Here is an 11,803-nt window from a genome sequence, read left to right as displayed (position 1 = left end):
AAGTGATATTTCAAGTTTTTTGTCTTAGTTTTAATGTATTCTTAATTTCTGTGCTTAAAACTAGATCACTTCTTCATTTCCGGCAACAATTCCTCAGAATTCCGAGTTCTGAGGACAACCAGAACACACCGTTAATTCTTTGCATTTTGAAGAAGTCTGCTCCTCCATGTTAAAGTTGGCTGCTCTGCAGGGTTTCTCAATGTTTGCGATTGGTCAGACGTTGCAAACTCCACCCCTTTTATGTGAGCATGCACTGATGAAATTGGGAAAACCCTTGGTTGAATTCCTGAGTTCATTACCAGCTTTATAGTTCAGCTTATCATGATTGCAGATGTCAGGGCTAGTCAACACAGGTAACAGAGAGATATCTCAGGTCTGTTAATCCTGCTTTATAGTACAGGACTCATATGTCTTTTAGTCCCTTTTTGTTTCTTTTTGTTTTGTTTTTTAAACTGGGACCACTGAAATCAGGGCAATGTTAAGTCAAGGATGGAGCTTTGTCGTGGTGTTTTCATGACTTTTCTGGTTCTGGTGTTACACCAAAATCTGTCACCCATCAGAATCTGTGGGGGGGCGATAGCAAACATTTATCTGCATGTATGTCTTAGAAGACGAGCGAAATCTTGAAAACACTTGTATTTAAGTCTGAGTTCATTATAATGCAGGCACACATTCTGATGGCTATCAGGAATGGTGACCTGTCATCCTGGCTATGTGAGGGTTACATATTATGTTAAAAGAGTCAAGATTAAAAGAGGGGTGACCTAAGTCACCATTTCTGCCGTCAGAATTATTATTTATAATGAACCTAAAGAAATGCAGTCCTCAACTGTAATAAATTAACCAGAACAACAGATGCATTATTGGTGACTTCAGTTGGTGAGTAAGCTCCACCCTCTACCTGCAGTGTATAAAACGTGTGCTTGTTTTGGATTCCAGACTAACATAGTTAAAAAGATTTCCGCTGTGTAATGTGCACACAATAATAATTTTATATGTAGTATTGGTTTTGACTCTTCTGATGGCTATCTGAAATTGTGACTAGGTCACTTGTCTTATAGTCTGGACTCTTTTCACATAATATGTGACCCTTGCACAGTAGCTTCACTTTCCCCCAACCTCTTCTTCCAGCTTGTCCGAGGGGATCCCGAGGCATTCCTGCACAACACCGTCCATCCAGCTTGTCCAGGGTCTTCCCTGGACCATCCTCTTAGTGGGTCGTGCCCAGAATACCTCATCAGCCTGGAACACCTTATTGGGTTTGTTAAAGTGTAGTTCCTTATATTAACACATTGTGTTATGCACACAGGACTGTAAATAATGATAATATTTACTGTAAAAAATATAATCTTTATAGTTAAAGCTTTGTCTATGGTACGTTAGACTGAAACACAGGAAGGGTGCTAGGTATGCAGGGATTTGCATACAGTGTGCCATTAAAAGGGAGGATGGAACTTGCACAGGGAGTGTGCTGGGAATGGACCAGTACTGAAAAAATAGTTGTGGTTAGAAGGGAAGGAAGAAGCTGATTGAGTTAGGGAGGCAGAGATTTGGAAAAAGGACAAAGAAAACAATCACCTTACAATGTGGTCACCAGCCACTACTTCCATTGTACTTCCATGGACAATTATTATTTAATAAAATTATTAATATAAAACATTACCAATGGATCACCATAGGAATTCCAGAACTAATACCTATACCTTAATATCACTCTCAAGGGTCTGTATGTGTCAGTTTTGGACAGATATGACGTGGACAGAGCAGATAATACAGGCAATGAATCCAAGCACTGACCTACGGGGTGCCGAATTGTTGGTAGTGAAGACACAAGTTGTCAAGTATACCATCCATCCATCCATCCATTTTCTGCTGCTTATCCGGTCTCGCTGTCATTGCCCACGTGAGCATTGAAGTCCCCCACCAGAACGAGGGAGTCCCTGGAAGGAGTGCTCTCCAACACTCCTTCCAAGGACTCCAAAAAGGGTGGGTACTCTGAACTGCTATTTGGTGCATAAGCACAAACAACAGACAGGACCCGTCCCCCCACCCGAAGGTGGAGGGAGGCTACCCTTTCGTCCACCGGGCTAAACCCCAACGTACAGGCGCCAAGTCGGGGGGCAATGAGCATGCCCACACCTGCTCGGCGCCTCTCACAGGGAGCAACTCCAGAATGGAATAGGGGCCAGCCCCTCTCAAGGACAGCGGTTCCAGAGCCCAAGCCATGCGTCGAGGTGAGTCCAACTATATCTAACCGGAACTGCTCAACTTCACGCACCAGCTCTGGGTCCTTCCCCACCAGAGAGGTGACATTCCACGTCCCTAGAGCTAGCTTTTGCAGCCGAGGATCAGACTGCCAGGGTCCCAGCCTCTGGCAGCCGCCCAGCTCACAATGCACCCGACCCCTATGGCCCCTCCTGCAGGTGGTGAGCCCACGGGAGGAGAGGCCCATGTCACCCTTTCGGGCTGAGCCCGACCGGGCCCCATGGGCAAAGACCCGGCCACCAAGTGCGCGCCTCCGTGCCCCAACCTCCAGGCCTGGAGCCCCGGTGACCCACGTCCAGGCAAGGGAAACCTTGGTCCTTGCTTTCTCATCATCATAGGGGTGATTTGAGCCTCACGTCATCAAGTATACACTGTTGCTAAAGATGCTGCTGCTGTTGTCATGGAGACCAGTGAACATGTGGTTCTTTGTCTATGTAGCCACATGTGCTAGCATTTTTTAGTAATAACACGTGGTACAAACGAAAAAAGGAGTTTTGCTCAATAACTTCTTCACAAAGTTGGAAGGATGCAGTAACAGTGCCAGTATGCAAACCAAGGAAAGATGATACAAAGCCAAGAAATTATAGACTAATAGTATTAATCTCTAACATATGCAAAACAATGAAAGTGTTGAACATCATGAGGTGTTTAATTCGAAGTGGATTGGGGAGCAGAGAGGAATTCTACAAGGGCCATATACATTGGATTTAAGATCAGTACTGAACTATGGTTGCATAATGTATAATTCTGCAGCAGATGTCTTTACAAAAGCTAAACAACATTCAGAACCAGGCCTTGAGAATTTATACTTGCGTGACTAAATCAACCCCAACAGCAGCGTTGCAAGGGGAAATGGGAGAAACGCTTCTTGCCTTCAGAAGACAAAAGCTGACACTAAATTATTGGGCGACCTTGCAAGGGCATGGACAGGACCACCCCACACTAGAAGTACCGAACACATGTTGGGAAAAGAAGTAAAAGATTTACAGAGCTTTGAATGGACAGCGAACAGGAAAGCAACAGATAACAAATACATCAAGTTACTATTAGTAGGACAGTGCCATTACCGGTTGTGCAGCCATGGATACTTCCAGAAGCAAGTGTGGAATTTTACATAGCTAGACAAGCGTAATAAAGAGAAAGGTGTTATTTTAAACTCTCACACAGTACAGGACTGTATACAGGTTATCAAGTAAGTGAAGCTTTTGTGATTCCAGAGTTCAATATTAAAATTGGGAAAGGATTTCTGATGGTTTGTCAGTATACACAGGGGAGATGGTTGTGTTACTGCTGGCAGTTCAGTGGCTGGAAGACACATGACCAGTAAGATCAATAGTTTGTTCAGATTCCTGTTCATCATTAGTAAGTTTATATCATAATCACTGGAACAGTAGACCAGACATCCTGATGGAGATTATACATACAGTATACCAAACAAACATGATAGGGTTAGTCATTAAATTTGTATGTATACCAGCTCACTATGGAATAACTAGCAATGAATGGGAAGATAAGACAGCGAAGCAGGCAACTACAAGTAGTGTAGTTAGCATGAATATCAGTTTCAGCAAGTTGAAATAAAGAGCATAATAAAACAGCAACTGAAGGAAAAATGGCAAAAGCAGTGGGAGGAAGGGAGGAAAGGACAGTGTTCAAAGAAAAACAGGAGAGATGAGAACATAATATCACGGTTGAGATTTGGACACATGGGTTTAAACAGTACATTATACTTAATAGGGAAGCATCAAACTGGGAGATGTGACCACTGTGAAGCACTGGAGACAGTGGAGCATGTTCTGTGAAGGAAGAAAGACAGAAAATGGTTCAAGACCTTGGAAGATTGAAAATAAAGCAGCTTCTCAATGAGTTGTTACAACAGGACACTATAAGTAAGAGCATTAAGGTGTTACTTCAATTTTTGAGAGACCCTGTTTTTTCAGGGGATTTGAGTTTATTTATTTTGGGTAAGAGTAAGCGACATTTCAGTCCACACGCTGACCAGTTTGTGGCAGAAATCCACCAACTCAACTCAAGTCAATGAAAACAATAGACTGCAAATCATTTACAGTAAAGTTGATCATTTGTCGCTGTGTAATGCTAAAGCTAATACTGCTGCTAACTGCTAAAGCCCAGTATGTGTCTTTGTTACCACAGTCCAGAAACAGTGGGCTCTTGAGGAGAAGGGGAGAGAGGTGGAAAGGGGTCTAGTTGTGTCCATTTGGGTCTCATTTATGTTGATTTAGGTGCTCTTTAGAAGGAGGAGCCTGATTGCTTATTCTCATTTGAAGACGTTAGCAGGAAGGCTAACTAAGCAGCTCTCTTGCAAAGAAACTTTCCTTTGAGATGAACTGATCTGGATTCCTGCTGTAAAACAACAGAGAGACATCAGCTGCTTCAGGCAGATTGACCTGGGGATGAGAGAGCAGTTGAAGTTACCAGGCTTGTTCCTCTGGGGAAAGGGGAGGTGCTACGTTGATCAGGATGAAAGTAGGAGTGATACCACTGGAGGTCTGGCTGGAGAACCAGATTTAGGGGAGCCCTGGGGCTTTATCCTGAAGATATGGGAAGTTGGTGAGAGTGACAACCTTAAAATGAAGTTTGTTCTCTTTCCCAGTAAAAATACCTGTTTTAATCCACAAATGAATACTTGGTTCTGTGGTATCCTTAGTGTCAGACTAGACGTCATGTTAAAGCCATCATTTACGGCTAGAACATCTTAAAGAAACCAACACATTTACTTTTTCTCACCACAGATCATTTAGTTTCTTGAGTAACTGACAGTTCAGCTGTACAATATGTTTGTAATGTAAAGTAAGCATTTGTTTTTACTATCCTATTTACGACTGCAAAACTGGAAAAACTACCAGCCTACACACATTTTATGTAATAAAATAATATATATGTCAAATAAACCCTCGTATTTACATTTAATCAACATATAGTATCATCTAGAAGTAGCATAATCACTAGTTCGGCTTCATTAGGTGTTTGATCTACGTAATGGATATACAGTTTTGTAACCCTACAGCAGGGGTAGCCAACGTTGGTCCTTGAGGACCCCAATCCGGCAGGTTTTCCAGATTTCCCTGCTCCAGCACACCTGACTCAAATTAAATGGATCCAACAGCCTATAAGGATCTCCACAGTGACTCGTTAGTTTAAGTTAGGTGTGTTGGAGCACAGAAATCTGGAAAACCTGCTGGATTGGGGCCCTCGAGGACCAACGTTGGCTACCCCTGCCCTACAGTATCCAGCAGCATATGCTTGATTACTTTTTATTGACTTTAGTTCTGCCTTTAATCTAATACAGCTACACCTTCTCCTCAGTAAACTTACTTAGGCCAACAGGAATACCCTTTTAGTTAAGTGGTATTATTCATTTTTGAACTGCATGCCACAACAAGTGAATTACAATTCTGCTCTATTAGACACAGCAGTATGCAATAGTGGAGCTCTCCAGGGGTGGGTTAGTTTCCATGTCTGTTCAAATATGCATAAATCCTCTGTTAATAATCCGTGTTCTGTCACCATTCAGGAGATTTAACACTTCCTTTTAATGCCTGGTTGTGTATATTGAAAATTATGTGCGCTGGTGCACACGTGTCTCATGTTTGCTCAAAAATGCACCAGTGACTGCTTTTTTAGCGGCTTCGACTGGTGTCAGAAAAAAAAAAAGATGAAGTTAATCTTTTACAGGGCATCAACAATCAGTTCTTAGATACAGCATCACAACCCAGTTTGGCAATCTCAGTGTAAAATCAAAAACACAGATTTTCAATATTGTTAAGATAGTGAACAAAATCTTGTGCTCTATCCTCAGGACCTTTAACAGGCCACATGCAGACTGGCAAGGAGCATCTTTTCAGATGACAAACATGTTTTGCACAATGAATATACAATGATGTGTTCAGGGAGGAGGTACAGAGTTACTCTGTGTGAGTGCATTAGATACAAAAACTTCTTGATTCCTTTATCAGTTGAACTTTTTGATGATCGAAAGCAACTGGGGTGTTTGAATGTAAGTAAACTATGGAAAGGTGGGAAGGAGCATGTTCATGGATATAATTTAAACCGGGTATATGCACAGGCCTAACATGCATAGGCACATTTTTTTTTTTTTGTAATGTACTCAAGTTTTTTTTTTTCTGTTTATTACCTTTTGCTTATTTGTAGCTACTTGTTGCATATTTATTGTATCTTATGTTGATGTGGTTGTGTTGTGCAGCAATCCTCTTTGTCCTAGACACATTTCTCACAGGGGAGACAAATAAAGTGACCTTTGACCCATATTTCAAGCTGAAAGAGAACTACAATAATGGCGCTGATTTGTTTTCAGCTACATGGTGCTGCTAGGAATTGTGGTTTTCACATAAAGCAGCATTTTGCACCGAAAGTCCAATTAACAACACAGAAGGGGGTTAAAGGGATGGGAAGGAATCTATTCATTATATGGGTAAAATGTATTATATTCATATTTGACAGATCCCCCTGTTGGTGGGTATAACACATAATATAACAGCGCTCTAGTTTTTAATTCCCCCCTAGAGAATAATGAAGACGTTACCAGCTAACACCAGCCTTTTTCATCATATTCACTAATTATCAAAGGGCTGCTGAAAATGTTGTGTTCAGTGGATGTAAATGGATATATCAAGTAAAAGAACAGAACCTAAAATTTTAAACAAATAACTATATTTTTCTACCTTCACTCATTCTTGAGTTATCAACAACTGGATATCGTAATTTTTGTGGAACAAAAAACTGAGAAAATTCATAAAAAAAAAAAAACAGACATTTATTTTCAAGATAAAAATTGATTTGCTATTTATATTTCTGATTCTCATTTACAAATAGTAACAATGTATTAAAAATAACTAAATAAAATAATAACAACAACAATAATCAGTTTGAAATTATCCCAGAATGTTAGAGGGCACCAAAACCTTTACACAAGCAGAACACCCCGTATAGCTGCAGAGTTCTTATGAACTTTACATATTTAAATACATCAACTGTGATTAATCCAAATATCAATTTAGCCTTTTTTTAAACAAACACTTCTGTTTATTCTATATTTTTATTTTATGTACCACAGATTGGTTTTAAAGTCAAGAAGGCGCTCACAGAGGGCAACAAAGTTGAAGTAATTATTTATGAACAATCTGTTGTTGTGATGTGCTAAGCAAGGTTTTAGATAGAACCCTATCTTTAAATCACAAAGAATGTAGGAACTGATATCTAATTTGACAGGGTTTTGGGGATTGTACACCTTGAAAGCCAGGTGTCTATGCCACAGAAGCATTTTCTCATCAATGCAAATGTTTGTGTTGGGTTGAAACATTGCCTAAAATTTAGACACAAGGTAATCTAGGACAGAGTGGACTTTGTACAGCTTGTCATTCCTGTTGGCTGGTCTTGTTTCGTGATCGTTGAAGTGAAGAAATCTCCAAATAATTTCAAATCTGTTGCAAGACATGACCTTGCTGAAGTAGGGGGTAGCTAACATTTCATCTGCTGACCAGTAAATTTCAAGTTTAGGTTTATGAATGGTACCAGTGAGGAAGAAAAAAAAAAAAAAAAAAAGTGTTAATTTCCGACACTGTTACTGATTTCCATGCACGAAGACGAGCATGTGATGCGGTATCACACTCAACTTGAATACACTGATCTGCATAAAGTCTGTCTGTCTGTATGATTAATATATTTATCCATCCATTAATTAATTTGTTTATTTATTTATTTGTTAAATTATTTATATATAACTATATATGCAAAAAACAACAACAACAACAAAAAAAACAAACCAAAACAATATCTTGCTTCTTGCACCTCTGAAATTTGGGTGTCCAGAACAAGATGTCTCTCACTTTATCCTCGTCCTGTCTGATCGTCACTCCGCTGTCACCCCCATCTGCCTGTCCCCCGTCGTTTCCTCCCTTACCTCTGGGTTCACCGCCTTCAACCCTCCCTTGCCTCCTTCATCTCTGCCTCCGACTTCTTCCTCATCAAATGGTAAAATGGTAAATGGTCCGTATTTATATAGCGCTTTTCTGTACCAGGATACCCAAAGCGCTTTACAGTATACAGCACATTCACCCATTCACACACACATTCACACACTGATGGCGGAAGCTGCCATGCAAGGCGCTCGACCACGACCCATCAGGAGCAACTAGGGGTTCGGTGTCTTGCCCAAGGACACCTCGACATGAACACGACTTGGCCGAGGATCGAACCGGCAACCCTCGGGTTACAGGACGACCGCTCTACCTTGCTGAGCCACGCCACCTCCTTCGTCTTTGCCGCCGCTCTGTCCTTGATCTCCTTTTTCATTGTTGCTCTCGATAATAAACTCTGCCAATGATAAATCAAAGATTGTGTTGTCAGAGTCTGTGTCCATAATCATCTTTAGGACTTCTGTAACGTAACGAGTAATTTTTCCATGGAGCCAGCATTTTCAATCCAAAGCGCAATGATATATATATACTGTGTTGTTATGGGATACCAGTTATTTGTGTTTAAAATAACATAATGCCCCTTCCTTCATTTTTTGGAAGAGCAACTTTTTTGTTTGTTTTTTTGGACCCAGGAGTACTGTAGTCATTCACAAATCCGCCACAGCGCCCTCAACATTATAACTGCAAAAACACACAGTGTTAGAAAACCTCGTCAATGTAGGGGAAGCGTTGTGACGTGATTGACGGATTATCTTAGGGTTAAGAGGCCGGCCCCAAGAAACCCCTGAACTGCCTCCTGTAAGCATGGGCTTGTTAGTCTTTAATGACTTTGGCCTGGAGTGTCCTGGTGCCTTTACTGGTCACTTTGTGGCCAAAAAACTCAGCCTCTTACAGCATGAAGTGACACTTATAAGAATTGCTCCTGATGGGTCATGGTTAGCTCCTTGCATGGCAGCTTCCGGCTTCGGTGTGTGAATGTGTGAATGTGATGTATAATGGGTATCATTCCAGATACAGTAAAGTGCTAAATAAACATTTACATTTACCATTCCCTTTCTTTCATGTCAAATTTTTACATCAAATAAAACTGAAGGAACAAGTGACACAACATAAAATATCATTAAATAAGATATTGCCCAGAAGAATGCAAAATCAAAATACTGAACATTAAAACAAGTGATAACAATAAATTGATTATAAACAATGCTACAAGTCTGAAGTAAGCTAGCAACTGAACACAGCTCCAACAACAGTAACTCGTAACTCTATTAACAGTAAATCCTTAATTTCCTTTCTTGGGACTGTTTTACTCTTTAACTAATCTTTCTTTTCTTATGGGTGTCCATCAGTCTCCAGGTTCTGGGATCATGTCCAGTCAGATTCAGACAACTCTTCTCTCGACTTTTGCCACTCCCTTATAGAGGGCAGGTAGTAAGCAGCGAGGCAGCCAGGAACCCAGAAAAAAATGCCTCTCCATTATTTAACTACAATAGACAATTGCCAATAATAATTAATGTAATGTTTCAAAACATTATTAGTAATAACTTTTCTTTAAATACATTTTTAAATGATTTTATTTTATTTTTAATCTCTCCGTTTGTGGTGCCTCCCTATACAGCCTATGCAAAGGGCTGGCTCTGTTTCAGGGGCTTCTGGTTGTGGAGGAGGAATGGCAACTAAGAAGAGCTATGCCTGTAAAAAGGTCACGCATATCTTGACTCCAGTGTTGAAATGAACTTATTTAAACTGTGCTCCATCTCTCAGGTGTTGTGTGCATTCATATACAGACCACCAAGTACTGTAAAGACTTCATCCATGACTTTGAGCCTGTTACTCTGCAGTTCCAGGAAGAGATTATAAGTCATATGAAGTCTGCTGGATCGCCCTCGTCTCTTTAAAGAGGTCTTCCCCACATTAGATCCTTATGTGCTCCATGCCATTAACAGCAGTTTAACAAAGAGGAGTTACCTGAAAGTTTTAACATGCAGTGGTTACACCACGGATGAACTCTTCTGAACCTTACGTGCAACCTCGCATATAAACAAAGCAGAAATGGCTTCTTATTTAGAGCAACATATATTTGTTGATTAAATATCCTTTTTAAAATGGCACTATCAAGAAGAAATAAGACAAACTGTTTAATGACCACCATACTTCCTCTTTGTTTCTGAGTTGTGTTGTGGTTATACTTTAAGGAAGGCGCCGCGATGGCATCATGCTATTACGTAGCTGAGGCATCTATCGCTAATTGACTGATACTCCGCCTTTCAAGGAACGTTACCGTTGGTTGTAGAAATTCAACGAGGTTACAGTTTACAAACCATATCCACAACAAGGCTTAAGCTCCCTTTTATCTCTAAAGTTTTGGAGAAGGTTGCATATTTCCACTTTCAGTTCTTATTGGAGAATAACAATGTCCTTGAATTATTTCAGTCTGGTTTTAAAACACTGCACAGTATTGAGGTTGCCTGTTGAAGGTTTTTAATATTTTTATGGCCACAGACTTTGGTCACTGTGGTTTTGGTACTGTTGGACCTTACAGCAGCCTTCAACACGGTGGACCATCAGATCCTTCTGTCCCGCCTGGAGACATGGGCTGCAGTCAGGATGGAGCATTACAATGGTCTTATTTATCCGAGGGGAGTCTCAGTGTCTAGACTGGTGCTGCTGAGTTCTCTTCTGCATCTCTCGTGTGGAGTTCCTCTCGTGTGGAGAGCATCAAGGCTCCATTCTTGGACCTTTTCTTTTTCACTTTACTTGCTTCTTCTACATGCAATCTTCTGAAAACATTTCATGTCCTTTCACTTTTATGCTCACAGCCAGACCTACCTCCCTTTTTTAAAAAAGCACATGCTTAATGGATCAGTACTGAAATATTGATACTTCCAATACCAGCTTTTTATGTTCTGGAATTGGTTTTCATATTAGAATATTGTTTTTTTTAGTAATTTTGGGGTAAATATGTGGTTTATCGCATGTGGAGCTAAACAGCAACACGCTGTATGATGTGTGTGGGAAGACATAGAGGTGTTGTAGCAACACCACAAACCTTAAACATCTGAAGGCCAATCATAACACAGTATATAATGAAATTATGATTAGGAAGAGAGAAGAAGGAAAATTGCTGCAAAGGTGCAACACGTCACTATTGGAGTCATCTGATGCTGCAGGCAGGTGCTGACCATTATTCAGAGGAAGTAAATGTAAGACTGTACCACTGATGCTGAATTTTAGGAAAGTGATTTTCATCTTTCTGCTAGGTTTAAGGTTTTCTGTTAATGTTCAAACAACATTCATCCCTTCATTCTTTAGAGTAAGGCATCCTGTTTTGTTGTGTACTGTGTTAAAAAAACTGTGGTTATCAAAGTAGTAAATGCTACAATAAATATCTGTATAAGTTCAGGTTGGACTGATACGTGTCATATGTGTGAAAGCAGATGCTGGGTGTCATTAAATATTTAATCATGTCCGTAGCAAACTCTTCAGAGAGAATTGGTCCTTGTCAGAGGATTCTGTTTTGACTGAGCTGACACACTCACACCTGGTTCTGTTGGACTGTTCCTGAATCCAAAGGAAGCAAA

This window comes from Melanotaenia boesemani, chromosome 19, assembly GCF_017639745.1.
Source record: "Melanotaenia boesemani isolate fMelBoe1 chromosome 19, fMelBoe1.pri, whole genome shotgun sequence".
Lineage (NCBI taxonomy): Eukaryota > Metazoa > Chordata > Actinopteri > Atheriniformes > Melanotaeniidae > Melanotaenia > Melanotaenia boesemani.
This window is presented reverse-complemented; position numbering follows the sequence as displayed.